This window comes from Syngnathus floridae, chromosome 20, assembly GCF_059516105.1.
Source record: "Syngnathus floridae isolate MCC-2025c chromosome 20, RoL_Sflo_1.0, whole genome shotgun sequence".
Lineage (NCBI taxonomy): Eukaryota > Metazoa > Chordata > Actinopteri > Syngnathiformes > Syngnathidae > Syngnathus > Syngnathus floridae.
In genome coordinates, this window is record NC_142432.1 from 1,782,895 (window position 1) to 1,810,428 (window position 27,534).

General features: G+C 40.8%; 1 pseudogene across 1 annotated transcript in view; it reads left to right on the forward strand.

Moving 5' to 3' along the window:
• Positions 1 to 27,534, forward strand: part of LOC148380671 (uncharacterized) — a 104,386-nt pseudogene that overhangs the window by 48,211 nt on the left and 28,641 nt on the right. Inside the window, exons 14-25 of the transcript XR_015854584.1 lie at positions 578 to 679; positions 846 to 922; positions 1,226 to 1,370; positions 2,408 to 2,645; positions 7,015 to 7,099; positions 9,119 to 9,200; positions 14,885 to 14,994; positions 15,093 to 15,167; positions 15,943 to 16,036; positions 16,117 to 16,157; positions 20,587 to 20,689; positions 22,733 to 22,935. The product of XR_015854584.1 is annotated as an uncharacterized LOC148380671 (transcript). The remainder of the gene's footprint in view (positions 1 to 577; positions 680 to 845; positions 923 to 1,225; positions 1,371 to 2,407; positions 2,646 to 7,014; positions 7,100 to 9,118; positions 9,201 to 14,884; positions 14,995 to 15,092; positions 15,168 to 15,942; positions 16,037 to 16,116; positions 16,158 to 20,586; positions 20,690 to 22,732; positions 22,936 to 27,534) is intronic.

Below are 27,534 nucleotides of genomic sequence, written 5' to 3' on the forward strand. Positions count from 1 at the left end.
GAGTTCTTATGAAGCTTCTGGATGCTCCTCCTTACTCTCTGCACTGTGCTTGACACAGCTTGCGCGGTGGCCAGAAATAGATTACAAAAGGGAAATATTGTTTATATATCATCCAGAAAGAAATTTAAGAAAAAGTCACACATGCAGTTGTTCACGTTGGAAAAAGGAGTCCTCATAATTGATTTAATTTGAGTATGTACGAGTACATTCCTCGCACATGATTAAAATGTGATAAACTGATGTATTATTTTTAATTTCCCTCTCAAATTTACATGTTACCATATGCAACCAATCTAGTTCAAATTAAATTAATTCAAAGGATTTTTTTTTCAGTAGACACTGTATGTAAAGGTGTGCTCCAAGCAAACACCGATGAAAACGTTTTCAATGGATCTTTGACAGGGATCTTTTCTTTCCCTCTCGTACGTGTAGTGCTCCAAGTTGAGTGCGATGCAACAAAACACATTTCCAAGGGCAGCAAAACACTGCTTTTCAGTGTAGCGATAAGCAACTCTTTGACATATCCTCGCAATGACTTTTTCCTCTCGTCTTTATCTCTGCTCTCCCCTGCATGTAGAAAGTCGTGTTGGAGTGTGACCTGCGACTTTATCAGCAGACTCACTCTCACGTGAACAAGGACTACCTGAGCATGCAAAGTAACGAGCAGAAGCTGCAGAAGGTAAGGCCGCTATTATCATCTCATCCAAATAATAACATGCGCGTTGCGTGTTTTTGAGAGATTCCAAAATGGACCAATGCATATATCTCTGTAGGTTGCAGCTGAGCTTGTGACAGTGACAAATATAGTGATGTACTCACCTTTCGTGTGTGTGTGTGTGTTTTAGCGCTGCAGTGAGCAGGTGGAGCGCCTTGTGGAGTGTGAAAAGGTTATTCTACAGATGAAATCAGAGCTGGAGAGACAGTAATAATGGCATCTATATGAAAACTCCTGCTGATCCCAGTTCTGTCCTTGTCCTTCTTCTAATGCCCTCCCCCACCCCCCACCCCTCCCTCACTTGCTACTTTATGGTCTACTTACCAAATGGCACACGATAGTGGACTTTATGAAGCATGCTAAATTTAACATCATCTCTTTCAATTTTTTTAATTCTGAGAAGCCGCTATGTGGTTTAATTTCAGTGGGTTAGTGGGGACTTGGTGCCGCTTTGCTTACATTGCTGTGGAGGGGGCATTTAAGGCTCACATTTTTTTTTTATCTTCTCAGAAACCAAGAACAAGCCAGTCTGAAGCAAAGTCTTGTGACATCCTGCAGTGCACACCTAAACCAGCGTGGATATTTGGAACAGGAAGTGGCACAACTAAAAGAGGAAGTTGCACACTTACAGCTTGAGCTTGCAGACAGCCAAAAGGTATTTCTGCTGATGTTGACTCTGCACATTGTTTTATATGAATTTATATCTCTGTGTCTGCACACAATGTCTTAATATAGCATTGAGGCCAAATGTGGGGGATTGATAATTAAACACTAATACGCACCCGCTGTACAGACGTCCACACACACGCACACACAAAACTCAGCAATCATGTGATTGTCTCATGCTTGCCTGCCAGAAACAAATTGTCTTGTTATTAATTAAAGTACTAAACAGTGCCAAAGCTGGCGAAATTGACTTCAATTACGGGCTCAATGGGACACTTAATATTTAAATTACTCAACGTGGCGGCGCCCGTAGCCTGGCAAAGTGCCAACATTTCTGGCAGTCATAAGTATCACATGCCAGCGAGTGTGTGGTGTGTATCCTTGAATTGCAGTGGCGTATTAGTGGAAACATTTATTGGTGTGTCCTCTGGCTCAGCACAAGTGAAACAAATGTATCATATGCACACACAAACACACTCATTCATTCGCACAAGCCCGTGTGATATCATAGTTGTTGTCTCGGTGTCAGCACAAAAGCATTTATTCAGACGGTGGAGTTTCATGGAATGAGTTTCCGCCTTGTAAGGACACGTATTAGGCCCATGCATTATGTATATATTCCTAATCATTCTTTATCATTACTAAAATGTATGTAATCACACATGAGCGGAACTCTGTTCTATTTTGAACACAGCCACTGCGGATTGAGTGTGTGTGTGTGTATAGGCAATTAAAAACATCTAATCAATTATTATGATTAATCACGCTTTAATCTCATATTCTAATAAAAGTTCCCAAAATAAGACTTTGAGTTCCAGGAAATTACAAAATTAATAGTGCATGACTAATCAGTGGAATACACTAAGGAAAGATTAAAAAAAAAAAAAATTCCAGGTGAGTCTGTTTTGCCTTATATTTGATGAACATTTAGTCAAGCACCAATCCCAAAATATATTATACATACACAGTGCTCTAAGTGTAAACACCATTATTGTTTATCCCCCCTCCCTCCTAAAAATGCTCTAGGGGTGCATGAATCTCCTCTGCCAGTCAGAGGAGGCTCTCCAGGAAGCCAGGCAGGAGGCCGCAAGAAGTTGCAGAGAGGTGGGCGTTCAGGCGCAGGAGGTACGAAGACTGGAAAATGTGATACGCAAAGAGGAGGAGAACCTGAAAAACGCTCACAGGGAGAAACAGAGTCTGAGCACTCAAGTCAGGCAGCTGAGTCAAGAGCTTGAGGAGCTGCATTGCAAACACCAAACAACAGGTAGCGGTTTCACAATGTGACACTTGTATCATGTCTACAAAGTGTGCCTACAGATGTTTTGCTCACACCTCTGACTGTTAAAATGAAGGAAGTTGAATGATGAGAGATTTTGCAAAGTTTGCATTTCTCAAGTCAGTGGCATCCATATTTGGTTGTGATAAGCATAAGATTGAAAATGTGCGCCGCGCTTTCGGCGAATAGCTTCAAGTCGAAGTAGATGAAGGGTGAAGAGGAGAGGCTCCAGAGTGAATCTTGAGGCACTCCACATTTAAGGGAGAAGTGGCCCTAATGGAATAGAATTTTTTTTTTTTAACACGCTCCTTTAACAGTTTGTAGAATGTTTTGGTTTTTCAGTGTTCATTAATTTAAACAAACACTATTTCAATAAAATACCAAATAATGTGTATCACATTTTTAAAAATATTTTTATAAGTTATTTTTTTAGGCAATTATAGGTATAGTAATTTCTAATGATATTACACGAGGCACGCCTCATAAGTGCATTCGTAACAAATGCAATTTGTCATTTGAGGGAATTCCTGAAGTCATTTGTGATGACATTTTGCTGTCTGCACACAACTTAATGCTAGTTAACTCTTGATCGGAAAGGGGCAGTTAGTTGATTTTCTTCCTTTTTACTTTTTCCAACTCCTGCAGAAATTGTCACCAATCAGAATCCAACTGCACGCAAATGAAACCATGCGGTGTTCATCTCCCTTGTGCTCCAGAAGCTCACTGCTGCTCTCGCCCTCCATTGCTTATCTCAAATTAGCCGGCAGCGCCTACAACCGTGAGATTTGGTTGCAAGCTGTCGGCACGTGAAGCACACACACATATACTGTGACAAGAGGTTTTATTTAATGGCTTCTTTAGCGCATGGTAATGTGTGTGCATGCATCGCAATGGCCTTTGTCGTCGTGTGTAGCGACGTATGGCTTTTTTCTCCGGGCACAGAAATGTCTCATTAAGAATTAACGTACACATTTTCGGTCATACTGGGCAAACACCTCTCTCTTGGCTACGCGTGCACATGCGCACACACGCGCGGGAAAAAATAACAGCCATTTTTCCCCCCACTCCCACCGCTTTAATTAGCACAAGCACACTTGCTCTCGGAGGTACAAACGCACACATCCACACAATCACCTATTGTCCGCCGAGAGATGAATCTGAGGTCTCTGTCTGTGGCAGCGGGCTCGCTAGCTGAACACTGCTCATTAACAAGATCGAGACAGAAAGACAACGCTGTGTGGCTTGGCCTTTGTCTGTGATCAAAACGCACGGCCCCGACTCTTCGCTCAACACAAAACCGCATATTATGCTGCCTTTATCCTCCGCAGACACAATCTAGCAATATAGGGCGCCTTTGTAATGACTTAGAAGAATAAATATGTATTGGAACAAAACACAGGGCATTGTTTACCTGGTGTGAATAGACTGGCTTAAGAGTCAGATGCAGAATGTACTGCAGTGAACAAAAGAGCCTTTTATGAACATGAGACCCTGAATAACTTCATTGAACTGTTATCAGAACTTAGTTTTCTTGCTTGATTAGAGCAATTCAAGTCAGAACTCACTTGAGCTAATCAGAGCTCATCAGTTAAATGTAGTCCAGAGCCTGCCGATAAAACCTTTAGACTGGATGTTATTTAGTTTTTGATAACAACATTAACCAACATTTTTTGTCCCCCCCACACTTTGACTTTTTTCTACGCATGACAAAAGATGACGGAATGACTCCACAGTGCATGTGACAGCATATATTTGTATGCGTGTTTTCTTCTTTATGATCCCGATCCCTGGGCACACAAGTGCGCAGGCCTCTCTCCTTCAATTCACCTCTATTACTAGCGATAATCCCATTTCACGTTCTATCGATCCCCAAAACCGTTGTTCACCGGAACCGGCAGCAAATACTGGAATTTCTCCCCATCGCTTCACCGCCGTTGTTCTTTATTACACAAAGAGGCCACCCCCTTTTTGTGCCAGAGCCTTGCAGAAATATGAATTATAAATGTATAGCTAATAAAATTGAGAAAAAAGGGAGGGGGGGGTCACAGAGAGATGGGAAAAGAGCGAGATAGAGAGAAGTGGTTGGTAGAAACATCAGAGAAAATGACTCCTTTACAAGAGTCTATTGATCAGTTTCTATCAAAGGGGGATGTCAGACATGAGATTACCTGGCAGTTTGAGCATTAGGTGCCGTGTGTTATAGCCCCGGGCCCTTGTACCGCTGCCAGAGGATTGTAAATAAAGCGGAGAGGAGAGAGCAAGAGGGGAGTTTGTTGGGGCGGATGCTTGTGGGAGTTTTGCGATCCTATATATGTGTGTGTTATTTGTCTTTGAGAGCCAGCGTGGTGTATTTGTGTGTTGAACAGCGTGCGCAAAGACACCTATTGGCTTCTACCCGAAAGCAGTGTTGCAAGTCCGTGAAACTTCTGAAACATAGCGAAAGAGTCTGGGGAAGCTTTGGGTCGTCTCGCGGGAGCACCTTAGCCCACTACGAATCCCGCAACAAAGCCAAAGGAAGCTCCTATGAAGCCTTTTGAATCTTTTATGAAGGCCCGGCCCTGCCCAAACACTGACTCGAGGTCGGCTGGGTTTTCATCCCTGTCATGTTAAAGGTTAGCTCCGAGTGCTTGGTAATCTGACCGTGGATCTGTGATGCTGCATGACGGCCTTTGAAGCTCACGCAGAAGGAATGAGGAGAGCCGTATCTTTTAGACTAATGTCATACTTGGAAAATGTGAAGCCAGTAATACAGGGTCAAGAAAGTGAGAGTGTAAGGAGAGCCAAGATCTTAGATTGGGGGTTTTATGTCAGAACGTTACATGAATACACTAAAAGCAGCTCATAAAAGATTGGAAATCTTAGATTATGGACGAGTGTTCCAGGTACCCAAGTGTTGTGGAGTCCAAAATGCTTTGTGAATTCTTAGTAGACGAAGTGCAGTTATTATTATTATTATTAAATCATTGTGCATGCTTTAAGTGTTAAACTAACATATAATTTGAATATTTTTGAGAAAAAAATGAAGAAATAGAAAATAAAATTTTGATCGTGTTACCAAAAGTTAAGTACTTTTTTTCAGTATGTACAGTAGAACCTACAGAGATGAATACGTGCATGTATATGTTCCCTAGTGTAGTCTGGTTTTTGCACAATGTCCGCTGGAAAAGCCTCCTTCTGTCGAGTATAGAAAATGGATGGGTGACATCACAAAAAGGTCATTGAAGGTCAAACAACCACCATACACAACGTTGCCATATCTTGCCGTATCTCATATCTACGTCCACGATAAATGTTTGGACCAGTCTTTGCTGCCGATTGCTCCGTCCACAACCTCATAGTGCTTTTCGCTGAGGTAAAGCTCCAACCTCGATCTCAAACTCTCACTTCTCTGCTTTATTGATTATTGAGACTCAAAGCAAACGTTCACCTTGGGCTGAAATATCAGCAAAGCACACATGCACACATTAGTCGTATTTGTGAAGCATTAACTATTAAATATTTATTCGCGATGCTTCATTTTCTCCAGGAATCCAATTTTGATGGTTTCAAATCTTCCAAATCATAAATTAAACATATTTTATTAAATGTAGATTTTTCCACCTCTCTTGCTATGTGGTTTGAGGTCTTAAATCAAGTCTGTTTGCTTATGGCAACATAGCGCCGGCACTAAAAGCATCACATCAACTGCTCTGTTCCACATACTCTAATACACATTCATTTTCACAAAGTCAAGGTCCGGCCTGTAAATATTCGGCACGCACACACACACACCTCTGCATATAAAGCGCTCACTTCTCCTCAATATTCAGCAGCCTTGGCCACTGACGGCTGACAGTTTATGTTGTGTTCAGTGAATACTGAATTTAGTGAAAAGGTTTTAAAAACCTATGAGGCAACATTGACTCACAAAACAGCACAAAAAATAAGAGGGGGTAAAGGATGAAAATTTTAGCCACAGCTGAAAAGGTCTTGCGAGGCAAAGGCAAGCAAATCAAAGAAGCTGACCGGTGGTTTATTATGCAGCCACTCAGTGTGCTGCACCACTAAGTGTGGGACAATGGGGTTTTATTGCATGTAGACGGAAGATGGAGCTGGAAAAGGAACATGATTGAAGCGCTGCAGTGTGTGAGTGCTAATAGTGTGGTCAGGGTAAAGAGTGCCATCTATTGACAAAGCAGGAGATGCCGCCTTTTGTTTCGTTCAAAAAGGATATATATGTATGTGTGTTTGTGTAGATATATATGTATATATTATGTATGTATATAGACTATATTATTTTTTTTTTTATTAATTATGTTCTGAATTCTTTGGAATTGTACCGTCTTTTAATGCCTCATCTTGCTTTATTCCTGCTCAGTGGAGGCGTTGACAGCCCGTTCAGAAGAGGCAAAACGCATGGTGGCCTGTCTGAATGAGGAAGAGCAAGCAGGAAACAAAGCACGGTAGGCACGAGAAACTTCTTTTCCTTTCCCATTCATCCCACTGTGCATGCTTGTTCATTTAAAAGTGCATTGTGGGCAACACACAGTAGGCAGTTCGAGTGCTAAACAGTGCAGAGACTTAACTAAATAAAATTGTCCAATATACAAAAATAATAAAATGAAATCTCATCATGCAAGTAACATTTGAATGTAACCTGCATAATGAGACACACTGGCTGCACAGATGTGAGTGCACAGAGTTCAAAGTTCAGAGGTGAGGCCCCTAGTTGACCCCGACGCGCCGCTAAGAGCTGTGGCGATGACATCAGCAAAATATGAATTGCGTGTGTGTATGAGTATAGATGTGTGTGTCGTTGTGGTTGTGGCTTTGGCTTCCACATGACCTCGCTGCAACAAGAGTGTAAGAGAAGCTTGTGGAACTTTTTTTTTTCTTTTTTTTATAGTCAATCGACAATTTAAAAGTCAACGTGGAACCTTTCTAGGTTTTCATTGTGAATGATTAGACGTTATGAAGTTCCAAGCAATTTTAGGTGGCGCACGGTGAAACAATCGCTGCGTCGGCATATTACATTTGGAGAGCGCCGCTGTTTACGCTTAACTCGATATTATCTAATAAGTGCAAAGACATGAAAGTTGTTTTTTTCCTTCATTTTTAAAGCAACAACACCATGCTAATGGCTTCCATCTGTGCAGTGGGAAATCCCCTCCTTTCTCCATGGGATGCCTCCGTCTCCTTTCCTTTCTCGCTTTGACTCTTTTCTTCCTGTCATACGTTTTCTCCATGGACCAATCTATCAGCCGTACGCTTTCCTTTTTTGTTTTGGCTGTTCTGTTGTTGCTTTTACCGCTGCATTATGCTACTAATCACTCACAAACATGTTGCGTGGAAACATACTGTGAATCAAAATCTCATTATTCTGATTTTTTTTCCGTTCATGAGCAGAAAGAAAAAATAGTTTGACACCACCACCAAACCTATTGAATTATTCGATTTAATACCTCGATGACAATGCCAAGCATTACTTTCCAAAGGGAGAATTTTTGATGTGCTCTTCTATTGGATTTTGTTGAATTTGGCAAATGAGTATACGAGTCCATTTTCCACTTCACTACTTTTTAGATTTTCAAGTTTAAGTGAATAAAAACAAAACTGTTCTATCATGTAAATCAAATCGTACAGGTTTATCGTTGTAGCTTTAACACGGTCTTCCCGACTCTTTTGCTGTTTTATTTTTACAGAAAAATCCATAACAAAGTAACTTCACATCACTATCCTAAAGCTGTTTATGCTCGGAAACACATAATTCCTTACAATCTTGTTGTTTAAGGCTTTGGATGCTTTATTTTGGTGTGTATGCATTTGTGTTGGGATGGGTGGTGTGGAGGCCCACTGATCGGCCGCAGCCAGGCTGCGGAGGGAGGTTAGTGGAAATGGTAATCATTTGTTGTATTGATCCTGCTGTAGCCCGGATAGCTGGCAAACACACACACACACACACGTACACACTAACTGACTCGCATACAGACAGTGGACGCACAGTAGTGTGGCAGGAATGGACCCTTTGGTATTGATCCCCATCACATTCTCTTAGCTCGACTGCCACACATGCAAGTACACACACAAACACAGACATTTTACCCAATTTACTCCAACTTCATGGTGTCATCAACGTATACTTCTGTAAAAGTTAATGCATTTGGGAGAAAATAAATAAGTCCTTCGATATGTGCTTTACCTATCAGCGGACTGGTCACCAGTCAGTTGCATGTACTATATAGAGACAGACAACCATTCACACAATAAACGGAACCCACAATGTCAAAAACTACATTAAGGTGTCAAACTCAAGGCCCGGAGGCCAGATACGGCCCACCAAATTATTTTACGTGGCCCGCCAAGACTAATTGTGCATCGACTTCATGTCTCAATACTAAAATTACAAATTGTCTTCAAATTTGTATTAGCATTCATCTATTTAACATATTCTGATTGTGTGCGTTTGTTTTGGCTATGTGTAGTGTCATGGCTCAGAGACTGGAATTGGAGGTTGCAGAACTCAAGAGGAAGGCTGACGTAGCGAAAAGGGATTCACAAGCCCAGGTAAGAAAAAATAAACTTATGCACACCCATGAAGGCATCAAATACAAAACTAATGTATGGCACTCATTGAAAATCAAATGGATGTAATGTTTCCTTGGCTGTGTTTTATTTTTGAGTCCTTCCTCACCTTTTGACTCAAGGTCTCCCTCACCTCACTTTCAATCCTTCCTCTCTGGTTTTCTACCTTTTTGATGATTAGTGGCATATATCCAGCGCTAGAGCCCGGATTATCTTGTCCAAAGAAGGGAGGGGTGCGTGCCAGGTGATTTGGAGAGTTAATTCTGGGTGTAATATTCCCTAATGTTCTGACTGTAAGCGGGAACAATCTTAGAGGGAGAGCAGTTGTCAAAGCTGAGCTGGCGTTGTACAAAGGCAGAATAGATCATTAAGGGCAAAGACTGAAGCCATGTTCATTTAGATTTGACAAACTTTAAATTCTGTCTTAAGCTGCTGTCTTGGATTTGGACTTTACATTTGGTTCCATATCTATCCTTTTTCTGTCTTTTGCGCTCACCTTTTTTTATAACTCTGCCCTTTAGAATAATGCAATTTATATAAGTTGGCTTACACCTTGTCTTCTCATAGACAATGATTATTTAATGTTGAACCACTGTATCCAATTAGTTGATAGTGCACGTCAAAGAATGTCAAGGAATAAAAGATACATAAAATTAGTTTTTGCTGTTTCGACAACCATTGCTCTGGCGAGTTTAATCAATCTCATACTTCTTGATTTTTAAGGCTTCTACTTGTAAAGGTGAATTACTTGTGTGAGTGTGTAAAGATTGTGCTTTATGTATTTTTGTATTTGATGGCCGCACCTGCACTCAAACACAGTCCCCTTTATCTCCCCGTATGCATCCACTCTGCCTTTCATCATCTCAGCGGCAGGTGAGCTTTTTTGCCGAATGTGCATTTGGAAAAACAGTGTTTAAACACCGTCGTGATGGGTGTTGTGAATATGACTCCTTCATTAGACTTCCAATCTCTTTTATTGACTTTGAGAAGATGAAATGTCCGCCGGTGGGAAAAAAAATAAATAAAATCAAAGGGTTTGAAATAGTAAATGGTACACTACAGTGGCTTATAGAGGAAATCTATATTACAAATTGCCTCGGTGCACAGTAGCTGAACTTCACATAGCTCTCTCCATATGTCTGTGTGTGTTTGTGTGAATATGAAGTACACAAATTCTTCGTACCATTGTGATAAACAAAATGAAAGAAACTGACAAAATTCAGACATTGCTTTTTTTGGCACAATTTATTAATATATGACTGCAATCCAGTAATTGTGCCATTGCTTCTCGTGAGGAGAGGTCTCAAGTTTGAAGGGTGCCTTCTTCAGACTTGATGTTTCAGCTCCTTCCACAGAATTCAAATCACAGGAAAGACTCAAGAAGGCCTGTTGACGATCGTTTTTTTGTGCAAACTCGGCTTTCTGACATTTAGCGGCACTTTTAACTCCAAAATACCTTGATAGTCTTGGGCTTTCTTTCTACTCTGCACTGATTCAAACTTCCTGTCTTTCACAAGTGCAGTGCTCCTTTCTTTGAATACATTTTCTCAGAAGCTTTGTTTACTTTTTTATTTTTTTAAACCACAGATTTTGCTTGCACGTGTACAAATCTGCATGTATGAGCTTTGTGTTTTTAGCCAGTCTCACATCGAACATAAGGGCAATGATTTGCATGATGTTGGCTCATCAGCGTGCAATTCTCAAAATGTACACAAACACAGGGTGCTACCCCTCCGCATGGTTCCGTTTTAAATATGAATCATGTAAACATGAGGTATGTTGTGTGCCTCCTGCTTTAAACACATTAGCAGTCGCATTTTCGCTCCTCAATTAGACACACAAACATGTCATTAGTGCAGCCACCTAAACTTTCTAGGGTTGCGGGAAGTCGTAATGAGAATTGACCAAAACGATTTCAGATGGCAAAAAGTTGATAAACATGAATTTACTCCCTTCCTCAAAAAAAAAAAATCTTTGAAGTCATTGACATTGATGTCTCTACAATTAGATGTTTAATCGCACTGGGGAAGCGACAGGGAAAAAGCGCAATGATTAAGAAAAAAAGAGCAGCCGAGCGTATTTGCAATATGCACACGAAGCTGTGCTCCAATTGACTGTTTTTGTGTGGTTGACTACTGGGTAATGGAGTTTGTGCCTTCACTTTCACAAGTCCAAAACTTTAGAATAGCCTTCCCCTTTCAATCTTTTCACACTTTCACCCAGTAGTTAAGCTTACTTTTTAATAGCTTTAGGTGGCTGTTGTTGGCTTTGACTATAAATGTTGCCCTCTGTCCGCAACAACTCGGACTGCCATGCAACAGTGATTTTTAAATTGTTGTGATAATGTAACATTAATTAATGCTACATCACATAATTAAACTTAGATGATTTCCATTTTTTGTCCTTGCTATCATTGGCAGCTTTTGTAGTAGCATCACGGGAACAAAAAAAAAATAAAATACACACTTGAGGTCTTGCTAACATCTCATGTAATGTCACATATTTTTTCAGAACATTCAAAAGTCCCAAATTTCATGGGATTTTAACCCTGACTTTAATGAATCAAATGAGCCATTTTTATTGTGTTGCTTATAAAAGCCTAATTATATCACATTCAGCCGCTAAGTGCTTTTTGGAATACTAATCAAAAAGCTCCTCTTGCCTTTGAATTGGAAGGAAAAACGGTTAACCTTGATTAATCATATTCTCATTCACAAACTCTTCATTAAACATCATTTTCCAACCTCTGACCAGAAATACACACTGTGTTCACAAACTTTAATGTTTTAATTGAATTTTTTTCCCTGTCATCTTATCACCAATGATAAAAGGCATCACCTAAACGAGATGCTCAAATTTTTCTTTTTTATCCATAAAGATTGAAAGGAAAAAAATGAAAAGAAAACAACTTCAGACTACTTTTGAGTCTGACAGGCTGTCATGAAAATTTATCAATGTCAAATGAGCCAAGAATGAAAGAACTCTATTTCTATGTAGTCAGCATACATCTTTCCATAAAGCTATAAACAAAGCGTATTATTGAGTTAAATCATACCTAAACATTGAAGTTCATGTATATAAAAAACGTCAGCTGTTTTCCAATTAAATATTTGTGTGGGACAAACTTCTCCCGAACCCTGGTGAAGTTGCATCCCAGCAGGCGGGACTCAAGTCGACAGGGAGCCTCAGTAATGGCGGCCGGCCGATAAACAAGTCGAAAAGGCGCATAGGGGGAGTGTGTGATGAAAGGACTGGGAAAAGGAGCGGGGCCATACAGCGGCGGCAGACGACCATAATTAAAGAAGCCATCATCAGCATCATTAATATGCTAGATCTGCTGTGGTCCACTGACTAGTCTAATGGAGAACATGTCATCATCGTCGCCATTAGTGAGAGTAGGACACACACAAATACACGCACTCGCAGACTTAATGTTGGGTCATGACATGATTATCACCATTAAGCCTTGAGTGGGAAGACCTGCTTTGGAAGCCTCATTCTCTGCTCGCCATCCTATGCACATATAAAGTGTGCAAACACACACACATGTGCACACACACGCACACACAGATCTTTAATTCAAACCCTGTGAGTGATAAGCATGCATATCTAAGTGATGTCAGGCCTGTTGGGTCTTTTAATTAGACAGAATGAATGAATGTTTTATAAAAATGTGTTTAACAATAAATGTGATCATTAATTTGATGAAAGGATGTGCTCTGATGAGCAATGAGTTGAAAAGACTAATGGCTCGTGTTCGTCTCTGATGATTGCAACCACCGGACGAATATGGCTTTTTACATGTGTCCTCTATTCCATATTGGAAACTTCTTTTGTTTGCTCAGGTTTTTTTTTTATGATAGAAAGCTTGAACATCTTCAATATTGTGTTGAATGTTCTGGTTTGACCCAGAAAATGTTCAGGTGGTCCTCAGTTTACCATAGTCCTGATTAGGGATGGGCTAACAGGCCTTATTTGAAGGTATCAGTATGTCCATTTACATTAGCATATATTGGATGAAATAATCTCTTCAATTAATTGGTGAGATATTGATACTTGTATTAGATGTGTATTGATCAATGTTCTCCCCAAAATGGTTTGCTTTCTAAATTCTTCCACTATTGGTGTGTTCCACTTTGTAACTCTAATCATGCCAAGTCAAGTAAAAGATTGTTTTGAACCCACAAAAAGAAATCCATTTATTTTCCAATAAAAGGCTGTGCATATTTAAAAAGATGACTGTAGAGTCCAAATCTTCCATTTTTCTAAGCATAAAAAAACCAGTAGCAGCATCGGCATCACTAGATTTACTTGTAAAAGTGTCCCGATGCATTTTGGTGCCCCTTTTAGCCCCTATCATCTGCTAAAATATTTGTGCAACAAAACCAATCTAAATGTTAAGCAGATTTGCGTCCTTACACCCACCCACCCAGCCAGCCGCCCCCGCCTGCAATCGCACCTCCTTTTGCCCCCTTTTTACCTCTCCCTCCTTCTTTCCGCACACACAATTGCGCATCATCTCAGCGCCTCACTTGACAATGGTGAAAACAGAGTGATGGGGTGTAATTTAGTCCTAATCACAACATCAAACTGGCGCTGCGATTTACATCCCAGCCTCGGCCGACTTCGTCAGACAGTCAGGAGGGAGGTGTTAATGTGAGACTAAAGTAATTACTGTCATTATGGCACGGTACAACGTTTTGCTTGCTTGTGCAAAGTGAATGTGTGTGGCCGTGCACACCTATGTTTGTGTGGCGGTGTGGATATTGGTGTTTTATTGTTTCGAGTGTGTTTTTGTAAACTTCTAACAAAGTATGAATTTAAATGAGCTACTTTTGTCACTAAACATACACCGAGTGGCTTTTGGAAATCCATGTAGATTTTGTACTGTTTTGATTGGCAATCAAAAATAATTTAAAGGTAGTTTGTTTTATATTAAAAACAAAAATGGATAACATACCAGATTATTTATGTTTGTGCAATATTGATTTAATTGTTGACATAGTGTTATTTTATGATTGAAGTATGGCTCTTAAATATTCTGGCAAAAATCAAGATTGCAAGTAACTTTCCATAATGTATTTCTTTTATGTGATGCCCAAAATACATATGCAGTCACATGGGACATAACTTTTTTTTCTGTTATTGGCATGATTTTATTTTATTGAACTGAAAAGCTGTTTAAATCATGTTCTTTTCATGTTTGCAGGGTTTTGTGGGTAGAACGTGTTGGATATCAAGGTGTTTCCAGGGCGATAATAGCAATGTGTCCCTGCAGTTTAGGCACCTAAAAGGTCTTGAGTGATAAGAATGAGAAAGTCAGCAGTTTTGCTATCCCATCCCTGTCAACCCCAAACACCATCCGCCCGCCGTCTTCCCTCCTTAAGCGCCGCTTAATACCTTATCCTGCTGTTTATGTGTGGGCCAGCAAATGTGTCATTTGTCACTATTACCCAATCTCTGAATCTTTCTCCGCATTGCCTTGTTTTGAGCAAACACATCTATCATCACTTTCTGCTTTTTTTTTTTATGCATTTTATGTTGTTGGCATTTAAACAACAGTATAACTGACTCCCATGCAATCTGCAACATTAAGCTCTTGAGGGAGGTAAAAATCCCCTACAGGGACAATAAAGCGTTTTTGTCGTTCTTTCTTTTTATTGCAGGTGGACACGCTCCAGTCCAAGTTGGCCGCATTATGTTCAGACAACGACAAGCTTCGCTATGAGAGCCAGCTCGTCGTGACTAATCTCAAACGATGGATCACTGAGCAAATGTATGAAAATATCATGCAATTACACTATATAGTTGTTTTGCAAGCTTTCTGCTTTATGTGTCTGCATTAATGCACATTATTGTACTTTTTTCTTCCAGATCATCTAGCAAAAGCATTGCACAGCGGATGAAAACTCAAAGCCAAGTTCTGCTGAACGTCACAGAAGACAAAATGTGAGTTTTTACTGACCTTGAATTTCTATTCACTCTAAATTTTAACTTTGAGATAGATCATTGTGACGGACAGCACAGTCAGTCAAATCTCTGCAATTGTATTTTTGTGTATTTTCTCCGCATGCTTTTGTGGGTTTTCGCTACTTCCTCGCACATTCCATTAACATTCCGTGAATAGCTCTAAATTGTCAATAGCTGTGATTGTGAGTAGTTATTTGTCTATCTATGCCTTGCAATTGGCTAGAGACCAGTTCACGCTCAAACTTACATCTCAGCACACCTTCTATGTATAATTCTGTGTATGCCACTGATTGGCAAATTTGTGCATTCAAATGTGGGTTTGTGCATGTGCTAAACACATACATGGTGTGACATATTTGTCTTTTAAGAGATAAAAGTAGTGGAGTCAGACTCAAGGTACTGTCAAGCCCCGCTCCCTGAGCTCCAACCATCCTGTCGTTTTCTCGTGATATACAAAACACTCAATGTAATATAAGCTCTTTTCTCAGTCTTTAGTTGAAAAATGAAAAATGTTTGATTATTTCCACTTTCCTTTGTCGCGATAGTACAGTTCCTATCAATAGCCGCATGATTTAGTAATGAATGATGCTGCAAACCTAGCATTTAACTGTCACAGACCATGTTGTGTTTGTGCGTCTGTGCGATGTTCCTCCGCCACGTGTAACGATCGTCTTTTGATGCTAATAGCGTCTGTCAGCCTGAGTGTGTATCGTCTGCTTGAACCGAGTGTCTGCATTTCCCTTTGGATTGTCAGACATCTTCAGGAGGCTAATGACACACTGAAGGCAGAGGTGAAGCGACTGAAAGAAGTGGTGGCAGGGCAGGAGAAAGAGATGGCAAGCATCAAGGTAAGACAATAGAGCAGCAAGGATGATGGATAGTTTGAAAGAAAAACATTCCAAAAAATATGATTTATTTTCTTTTGCAGGCCCAACTCAAGGACCTGTGTGAACTTCGAGATAAAAACATGTAAGTCAGCAATCTATTCTTACATCAATTGGTACAGTTCACCTTATTTCACTATGCTATGGTCTGGAATGGTAAACATGCCATTTTAATATAGTGATGAATAAATTAAAACAAGATGTAGTAGTCCATTGCGTGAGCAGTCTTAGGGCCCATGCAATTGGCTAATATTTGTCTCTAAATCACCCAAGATCAGAGCAAAATATCATCAGCATTCAAAAAGGTTCCATTGTGATAAGGTCAAAATAAAAATAAGACAAAGAATGTTTTGTCTTCATCTTCATTTTTGCTGATTCCCACTTGCAGTCGCGCTACCCTCTGGGTTGAGCTGCCAAAACATGAACAGATCATTTCTTTTGCTAATGGCTTATTCCAAAGTTTGCCGCTCGTTGTCCCTTTTGACACGCATTTGTGCCGGCCGGCCGGCCACCCACCCACCCATTCTCAACCTGCACATTTCCCACCACCACCATGTCTGCTTGTGTAACACAGCATCCTGGGCTGACAATGTCGCTGATGACAATAACAGCAGGAGTGCCAGGCTGTGAATGAAACACCCCGTGGGCTTTGCCACCTGTGTGTGCGCGTGGTGCCGCTTCTCCAATCTGAATATGTGATTCATGCTGGGCCTTTAACAATGATTACACTCCAATCAAGGGCCCATCCTCTTCTACTTGCCACCCCCGTCGGCTGTCAAATAGCATTCATCAATGGCTGGGAGATATATTTATTATGTTCATTAAGGCAATGAGAATGAATGTGGCACAGATGGGAGGGAGCAGCGTAGAAGTGAGAAGTAGCGTGTGTTTGTGGGGGCACCTGCCTGAAGCACAACTCCCCAGTACCCCCAGTACAAGCCCTTAAGGTCTCCCTCATTAACAATGCCCCCCACCCTAGCATCCCTTCCACACCCACAACAGCAGCCCCACCCCCCTCCCCATCCTCTTAATGAACCACCAAGACGTGTTTCCAAAACGGATCAGATTTGTTTTGACTGGGGTAAGTTCTCTGCGCTATTCAAAGCTGTCAGTCATTTTAATGATATCATTAAGAGGCCGCGACAGGAAGATGAATCGCTTTTCTTTGTCTTTGGCTCATAATTGCGAACGCGCGCGCGAGAGAGAAGAGCAAAAGAGGAGGCAGTTCATATAGAGATGTAGGGTTGAGAGGGGTTTGATTGAACGAATATAATAACATGGAAAGAGATAAAAGAAAATCAGTGAATGAAAACTTCTATAGTGTCGTCTCATCCTTTGTTAGGATGAATCTCAATTTATTTCATTTCATTATCATAACCCCCCCATTGCTGTCGTTGACACACACATCCAGCCCAAATGCCATATGGAGGAAAATCTATAAGGCGACAGATTCGGTATGTCATGTTATTTGCATGGCAGCCATATGCATTCTAATTTTTATTACTGGTGGCAAAGGGGGACATCACAGTGTCTCTATCACTGACAGCAATCAGCGAAATGTGACATTTTTTTCATTAGAAGGGCCTTTAATAAAGCAATGTATGATGATTACATGGCCTGTGCTTTCAAGCGGCTCTGGCACCGTGACTTCATTTCACCTGTGGCATTTTCCTCACGGGTGAGGAAGTGTAATTTTGGATCAAGATTTCAATTAATAAATGAGACCCCTGTTGGAAAGGTATTTGTGAACATTTTAACGGTGCTTGAAATGACGATCCAACCTTTGCATAATTACATACGTGACTTTTAATTTTCAAGAAATGGGTTGCCAGGTTATCAGTATAGGTGATGTACGAGAAGCAACTTTAACCTCTCAGGGGTCACTTGTGCGATAAACATTTGATCACTTAGTCATTTTTACGGCTTTTCTTTCCATTACATTTGAACTCATTCAGTATTTGTATTCACATTTGTTAATCTCTTTTTTAGCTGTAAAGTAAATTCCAGGTTTCACCTGCATCAATTATGTAGCTTTTAATCAAAGGATCAATTATTAAATCCTTTAGCACATTGGGCATTTTCTCATGTCACTTTAGGGTAACTAAAAAGAGAGAGCGAGAGAAAAGCCGAGTTGCAAATTGATATGCAGGCGATGATGGAAGGCGAAGCTGTTGATTATTTGCTGCTGGGACCACTGGCTCAGTGGCTGTGACACAAGCCATCAGGGGGAAGCGCTCATCATGCGCGCCCTGCTAACGATGTGCTTCCAATTAAGAGCACTCTGTGATCACAGCGGAGGATTTGTGTAAACAGAGAAGCGATGTGGCAGACGAACAGAGCGGGAGATAAGGGAGAGTCAAGCCTTGCATAAAATATACAGCCGTGTGAGAGCAGTAAATAAGAAAGATGCAAGGGAGATTGGGAGGGGAGGGAGGGGGTGGGGGCTCCTGCGTTGGAGAGTTTATTGCCTAGTTTAGAGAATATGGTAGCTAGGCGTCGACACTAATGACTGTAATTATATACACACTGATTGGGTTAAGCAGCTAATTACACACATCCATATTTGCGTTTAAACGCAGGAGCAGATGTTTACACAGGCGTTTGGCCAAGCATGGCTACATAAATCTCAAGCCGTTGTCTCTGCTCTGGCTCCGGCTCATCATCTGTTCAGCACCACGTTAGCATCTGGGAAGGAAGGCCTTTGTATCACATGCTTATTTTGTGTTGGCACATCTGCACAGTCAAACCAATGGATGACATACTGCATTTTGGAGAGGCAATTTAATAGATGAAAGTAAATGTGCGCCATTCCGCCCATGGCTGTTGGCTGTGCGATAATTATGGTGTGAAATTAAAAGATCTGGAAGGGTCAGTTGCAATTATTTTCCATTTTATGAATGTCATTTGCAGAAAATGTGGTTTCGTCTTTCAAAACTATTTGCATTTGCCAGGCTAAATTAGTTTGTTGCTTAATGGAGAGTGATTCAAATTGCATTCTGTCAAAAGGCGGAGATGGATAAATAAATAATATTCTGACTACAAGGTCCATTTACAGTTTCTACATGCCGAAACAAGCTCAACAAAATATTATAAACATTTCTCCTCGTATAACAATTAGTTTGTTGCTATTTTTAGATGCACCATTGGTCCATAAATGTTATTTGCTTGTTTACCAGGGGAGCTTTAATGTATGTCATCTTGTTTTTAAGTTAACTCAAACTAGTCCCCTTTCATCTAGCCAACACCATTATTAAATGAATTCATCAATCAATAAACACGCGAAAATATTATTGTAGAAGAAGCCTTCTTTTAACATTACTGGTTTAAGTTTTCTCTGGTTTATATTTGCCAACTTGATGGAACAACAATGTCCTTTATTAGCATTTCAATGAGCTTGCGCCTCTTATCAAGTGAAGCAAAAAGAGTCCGTTTTCGCATCCTCGCATCAAAGAATTTCCCATCTTGGTCCTTTACCAGTACATTAACATAGGGGAGGTACAGTGGTACTTTAATGACCTGAGAAGTCTTCAATAAAGTATTTAGAGGATTTTTTTTTTTTCCCACTCTCAGTGCTAACTGGACAGGTTCACTGAGGCATGAAAGAAGGAGCACGAAGCGGGGGCAGCGCACTCTTCAGCCCGTACAGAGCGCCATTATCCACTGTCGTTAATTTAATAGGCCTTTCTTAGTTGGGGCGCAGTTCTGAAAATAGCAGACTTTCACATTTGTTTGTCGTCTCCCCCCAAAAAGCTTTTTAATAAACAGTTAAAATCTTAAATGGCTTCTTGTAGTGTTAATGTTCTCCCGCATGTCTGCGGTTGCGCTCGTTTTGCTCTCGGTAACGCTGTGGTACGATTTAATGATTTCTGGAAACCATTTGCTCACCCATCTTTGAGTTCGGTAATAAGGTCTTATGAACGTGCTTATAATGACGATCATACACAGCCGATTCTTTTCTTGCCCCAGATTTGGAGAATGTTTGATTGAACGCGCTTTGCAAATGTACACGGTTAAAAGTTTGTCTTTACTGCGTTAGACAAAAAAAAAGGCTACACTTATAAAAGATGTATGAACTACTTTTATACTACTTTATAAATAGGTTAATGATTGTTTTAAAGACCATTTTAATAATGTATGAACATCTACAAATGTGCTGGTGTAGGCTATACTCTGATACGTTTCACTGAGATAAGTAATGGTTTTGTAAACCTATGATGAATATAAGCACAATACATGCGCACTTCATTTAATATTTTGCTCAAAGTGTACTTTTACTATGTTTGACTTTTTCCTTTTTTTAATGGATGGATTGGAACATCCATTCGCTGACTTTAACGAGAAAGGGGAATGGAGGGGCATGTTTTAATTGTAAATGTTGAGTTATAGGGACTTTGTGTTAACTTATTTGTTGACAGCCTGAGGTGGAAAGAGATTCATGTTATTAAATGTTTAGAAAGTAACAATCAATTGGAAAATATGGTTTGAATATGTTCTAATGTCACTTTTACTTCCAGCTTAGATAAGGAGACTTGCATGGCCCTGAATCTTGGCAGACTGGCTGACATGCAGACCAGACTGCAGGGCAACATGGACGCCATCACTCTGCTAAATCAACAAGTGAGTGCGCCACACCCACATATTCGCAAACAGAATGCACAAAAATACCGCAGCCCTCCTGCTGTTAGACAAGGGGAAAAAAAAAAAAAGACTTGGGGCCAACTTTAAAAAAAAAAAAAAAAAGACAGCCATTTCCTCTTCCGATGATAAAAGGTGATGTCAAAGGGTGTGGTGTAAACTGTGCAAAGAGGTGGTGGAAAAATGAGAGCAAAGCTATGACGTCTCTTTCCACCGGTAAATGATTTCCCTTTGATGAACGTGAGATAGCGCTGTGTATCAATACTGCTGTGCTGATCTCCCCATGACAGCGTAGCGAGATGGCCTGCTGTGATAAAACAATGTAGGAGGAGGAGGAGGAAGGGGAGCAGGAATATTCTGAGGAAAGAGCAGATCTTTTTATTCCACAGTGGTGAACTTCACAAGAATCAACAAATCACCAAAGGAGGACAAATCAAAAGTAGTCGCGAGCCCAAAACTTTGTGTTTACTCCGCAATCTCAACTATAAGCATCCGAGACATCCAACACAAATTCAAGCAATTTCTGAAGTTAGCCAGCTAAACTAATCATCGCAGCAAACATGAAAAGGGAACATTGAGCAAACTCAGTGTGAGACGAGTATTATTTTCATCAGACCGATTGTGACATTACAGGAACTCCAGGCATCCAACTCTTTGTATACAAGTCAATTTGATGTTATGTGAGTCTAAGGAAAATCATTTTCATTTCAGTTTCATATGAGGAAAAAAAAAAAGATTTCGACAGATGTTCCAAAGCAAACACTACAAATGAGTGCCATGCAAAACAATTTCACAGAGAATTTTCTTTTTGACAGTCGGCGGTTATTTTCCGTGTTTTCGCAATGTTTTCTAATCCGCGTTTTAATAGTTGAATGGAAGTGCAAACACACTCCTTTCACACACACAAACCTTTTCATCCCAACACAAATGAGTGAGTTCACACATTTTTGTAAGGGTTGAAGTGACAAGCGGGGATTTTTTTATTTTTATTTTTTTTTAATTCCACCACCTCAGCAACTCTTGTAATTAGGCGTAAGGCAAATTAAAATATACAGCCAATTACAAGTGTCACCCTCTTTTTTTTTTCATGCCCAGATTTGATTGGATGTTTTCCTGTCAGAGCGACTAAATACTCCTTAAGCGCCTTTGGTTGGTTTTGACGCATCGTGTCATTGGCTCCTCAAGGGTTAAGCCTAAAACCCTGTTAATGTGTAGTCATCAGATTAGTGCATGCCATTTGTGTGTGTGCGTGTAGGTGTGTGTGTGTGTGTGTGCGGACTAAAATTGGGACACAGACACACACATGATGATGTATGCAGCTGTCATTATCCGGCACGTCTCTTTGTCTCTCCCCTCCTTTAATTTCTTATTTTACTTTCCCTCACTGCTAAAAATACATTATTTCAAATTGCTTTCACCCTTTTATCTGCCATGTTCCAACTTTTGGACTGCCACTTTAGCAATGTAATTACCTCGCTCTTACAACAAATGGAAATGTTTGCATTTGCATTACAAACTCATGCACATAAATGGTCCAAGTCTCAATTTAGCTGTTCTTGTTTTATTTATTTTTTTGTAGGGCTGGCAATCAGTTGTGACACAAAAGCATTCGTTGTTGTTGTTGTATGTATATGTTTTGTGGTCTGCTCGTGATTGCTCAAATGGGTCATTTTTATGTTGAAATTTACAGAAGTGTAATATCTCGCAAGTACCCCCATATCACACACACACAGACACACACGCATACCCGTGCAATTTTCCATTTCTTTTTCCACATGCATGAAGGCAAGTGTGAAACGGCAATTAAACACATAATGGGATGCCGGCAAGTTCATCACCATGCTGTTGCTGACTTGTGAAGATTGATTTTTATCGGTAACTTTCAATTACATCTTTTGATTTGGTTGATTGGATTTATTAGTGAGGATGAAGCATCCCACAAGTTGTTCTTTGAAAAAAATGTTGTGATGGACTTTGTTGAAGTCTTTTTTTGTTTCACAGTCTCTCTTCTCTCTCCTTCTCCAGTTAAACGCTCTGAGCGAGGAGAACAAGCACTTGCGTAGGCAGCTGGAGGAAGAGAGGAGCATGTGCACACAAGTAGAGTACCACCGCCCTCATCCTCCCACCTCCTCACCATCTCCCGTCGTTCATCCCTTCCACCTCGCTCCTCCTCCTCCTCCCAACCTGAAACAAGCGACAAGGGGCATTGAGGGCATCTAAAACCCAAGGTGAGTCCTTTGGAGTGAAGCTCGCTAGACCAGGTGAATCCCAAGCTTTGGATGAAGCTACTATACAGGCGAGGGCCCCTCCCCTTTGTTCCCTGGGAGAACTCAGACTGGGGAGGGAGCCGACCAAATAAAAGCTGCAGAACACTTTGACCTGTCATGACTTTTTGACCCCCAGCTCCTCACCGGGGAGCATGCTCAGTATGAGGTTAATGTCCTGCAGGTCAAAGTCAAGTCTCAGGGTGCTTATCGCCTAAAGGAAGGAAGACAGGCAGGGTTCTCCAGAACTGCTGGACCATGGGATTCCCCTAAATCTAAAAAAGATTAGTTTCACCCATTTATTATAGATTAAAATTCCGTACTGATTTACTTTAAATGCTTTAAAATGCAACACATTTTAATCAGAGATTACTTCTTGTACCTAAATCTATTTTTGACACTGATTTCAATCTTCTTTTTCCAATTATACTAAATAAGGGGTTCATTTTCGTACTGATAATTGTCCAGCACACTCTGTAGAAGATGTGGACTAGCGACACACTTGTCGATGGTAGGGCAGCCAAGCTCCATGTGTCCTGCATCTACTGCGTGCGGTCACTGCGGCTGTGCGCCCTGTAATCACCACGTTGCGCAATCTGCTGCCTCCATGTAAGCGCTTCGTAGCCGTGCCATTACCATTGGGTGCCTCTTTTAGATTTACTTTCATACCCTGAATAGAAATGTCTTGTTTGCTTTTTCCGATTCCTGGACATGGGTTTGAATAGCTAAAAAAAAAAAAATCACGTAGATTCAAATGAAAGTCATCTTGCACTTCTCTCAATGTACAAACTGCTAAACTAATATTAACAGAATGCAGAATGACTTTTTGGAATAAGATTAATGGAACATTTAACCTGTTTATTTATTTATTTATTTTTCCCCCATGTCTCTTATCCTGTGTGTGCATGTGTGCTTGTGCGATGTGTGTAACGTCTAGGCAAGCCATGACAAGAAAAAGAAACATGCACAAACCTGAACTTTTTATTCTGTGATAATGAGGTAGTGTAGGTGAAAGCAAGCCCCAGACCACAAACTGTGTCCTCATCTCACTAGCCCCCCACACACACACAAATGCACACCCCCACACACACACACCTGTCTTCCAAACCCCTTTTTATTCTTCATTGCTTCTGTGCAACTTGTATAGCCAGTTATCATTTCCAGCATTTTAATGATTTCAAGCAGAACTTTGTCCTTGTTAGCTTGGTTTTCCCTCATTTGCCATGTCACAGTTAAAGAAAAAAAAAAGAAGAACATAGTCCTCTTTTAAGTGCAAGCACAGTTATACTTTTACACAAACATATGACCAAACAAGCACAGAAATGGCAATGTCATTAAAACCACTGGCTTTAAAATAAAAAAAAAAATCTCCCAGCACCAAGGGGTGTGTCAGCGACGCAGTGGTGAAAAGAGTCCCCCTGGAAACAATGAGGAGAATGATCATTTGTTGTTCTTGAAAACCCGGTGAGGTTTCATCGAGGTTAAGCTTCCCTTTGATGTGTTTTTAACTCGTTTCTGCTCTGCAGAGGGATTAGTCAGCCTCTCTCTCGCACACACACACACACACATGCACATGAATAACACACTTTTTGCACACATACTAATTTCCACACTGTGTGCTTTTATCACACAAAAAAACGCAAGCACAGAACTGGATCCTTCTTAACCTAATTTCATCAAGTGAGCGCGTGGACTACTCTTAGCACCGTATGTGTGGTCCTTCAGTAGTTAAATAAGCAAAACACTACCGTCAGTATCACAGCACATCACAAATGTTATTTTAGGGTCCAGGATCCAAATGATTGGAGAGTTTTCCACTAAACCTGTGGAGCAGGAGCTAATGTTCACCTTACAACACTCTTGTTCAGGCATATGGAATTGTCATCATGAACATTTCCAGGTAATCTGAGGCAAAAGGAAAACAGACGTACCCACTGGTGAAGCTAGAGGGGGGCCTGCAGGGGCACTGCCCCCCTAGAATATGCTTTTTAAAAATGCCAGAGCAATTAATAACTGACTTTTTGGTATTTTCTGATTTTTCCGGGAATTTTTCTCCACATTTCCTCAGTCACTGATAGTATGGGGGTTGTAATTTGACTTTGGGGAAAATATGATGAGAAATAAAAGTGAAAGGTGAGGCTCGCACGGGGAGGAGAGCGTGGATGCTTAGCGAGGGAAAGCTGAGAAATGAGCTGAATGAGCAAACGAAAGGGTCGTAGAAGATTTGGGGTGTATGTGGAAGCCAAGCATATTGTCCTTATCGGCCTGCTCCAGAAAGCCAGCTCCCTAATGGGGCCCGTGTGAAGGGGAAATGAGGGCTAAGCCTGATGCTAGCTGATTAGCCATCGACTCCCAACACCCATAAAAGGTTTGAAGGGAGGGAGGGGGCGGGCGGAGCATAATGTATACTGAAGGTGAGTCACCGTCATCTCCTGAATTGACTCTCACTTTTTGAACACAGGCATTGGCCATTTACTTTAACCTTGAAAGGCTAGGCCGCTGAGAACCAGGATGCAGATGCAGGAAGAGAGGGAGTCGAGGGAATAATGAGTGAGTCGACCGAAGAAAGAAAAAAAAAAGTGGGCTGCAGGAGGTGTTGGTAGAATACATCAAAGAGTCTTCACGCTCCTTATTAGAGCAATAATGAAATTTGCTTTTTAGCTAATGACATTTTGGGACAGCTGAGTTACTTTGCGCATAATAGATTACAATTATGTCGCCGACCTGCTACTTGGGTTCAAAGTCATGCACGCGCGCAAATGCTTGGGCACCTGGCCACAAGGACAACACAAGTAAAAAGAGGCAAGGGTGTCCCCGTTTGAAATTCAACTAGTCTCAATGTCCTCTTTTTTTTTATTATCTTGCACCTTGAATTCATTACTGTCTGACACACACACAATCATATTCATCTTGTTGCAGCTGCCTCATTTACCTTTCGCCCTAAAATTCTATCCCAGGGAGGCCCAATATGGCAGCACGTGACCTTCATTAGTCTGCTTTTGTTCCTTTTCAGTTTCATCCTCACTGTATTTGTTTTTATTCTCTCCACATGGGTGACACGTTTGCCCTCGTGTTTTTTCTTCTTCCCCCTTTTAAGTCTTTCAATGACTCCATCAAACACACACAGCCTTCATTTATGGTCCTTTTTCTCCATTTCCTGCCTTGTCCCTTTTTTCGCCCTTATTTTTTCCCCAGTCATTTCTTTTATCTGCCACTCATTTCTCATTACGTCTCACTCTCTCTCTCCTTTTTCATTAGCATACAGAGTAAGAAGATGGCGCCCGAGGTAATCTGCTCGAGCCGTCGCTTGACAAAATGGAGGGCGTCATCGGAGGTCGCGGCGCTGTCACCAGCCATCCGACCTCCGCTGATGACTCGCCTGTCTCGATACACGCATCTGCGACGCACGGGAGCAAAAGACGCAAACACGTACCCATAATCAGGTGTGACATATCGCAGCTTAAATGCAGCAATTTTGCCTGACAGCTCGTAGACGCAAACACGCCCGCAACGCTCACGCTGTGGACCGCTGCGAAGAAAACACGCATTGACAGGTAGCTCACGAAAATATAACACAAATGTGAATATGGCTATAATAAATATATTTGCTACCTCAAACACAATACAAAAAATAAATTAGAGATTAGACATAGCACAATTGTGTCAATGATAATTATGAAGGTAAAGTCTGAGATGACCTTGATATCATGGGTGGAGAGGAAATTCACCAAGGGGCTCAGCACACAGCCTTGGGGGATTATTACAAAGAGAATTTTTGGCTTGACTTCTCCTTTAAGCATAATAAAGAAATGAAAAGTGACAGAAATATCAAAATCCTGTATCACTCGTCGGAATGGTCGGCAACTTGGCACTGAGTTTTAGAAATTGGCCTCCACTGTGTATTTAAGTTACCTCGTAATAGTCCCTCAAGTCACAAAATGGACAGTACTGGTCCCAGGACGAATTCATAAAGTACCACCTGAGTTATATATTGAACTGTTGTTAATTTCAACAATCGATCATTAAAATAAGTCTTTTAAATTACTAATGTCTTTTAAATAACTGCGGCTGTATAATTGCTTTCAGTTAATTCCATTCATATAAAAATGTTAATTACTATACGTATTAACGAGATGTTGACCGTGTAGACGTCTTTTGTTTGCTCCTGCCTGCCTGTGCAAGCTAATTGTTCCGCTACTGCTTTGAAAGTGCCCTCAACAAATCTATTTCCGCTATTAATCAAGTCAGCCGGCAAAAGTCTTAGTTGTCCTTAGCCACATCAAGTCCAATTTTTCTTCAAAAGTGCACCTTGAAAAGGAATTTTTAATCATCTCTGACATCATTCTCCCCCCTGTTAATCAATCTTAGGTGCGTATTCTACGCCCAGCCAATCAAAGGGATAAACATAGCTATATCAATCAAGGGAACGGAAAAATGCCCACATTATTCTGAGGATTTGTGAAAGCAGTGAGTGCCGAATCTAAAGTCTGATTGGTTAAAAACGGAAAGACGCCTTTAAGTGTGGCGGACGCCAACAATCAGAATTCTGAAGCGTGGCAACAC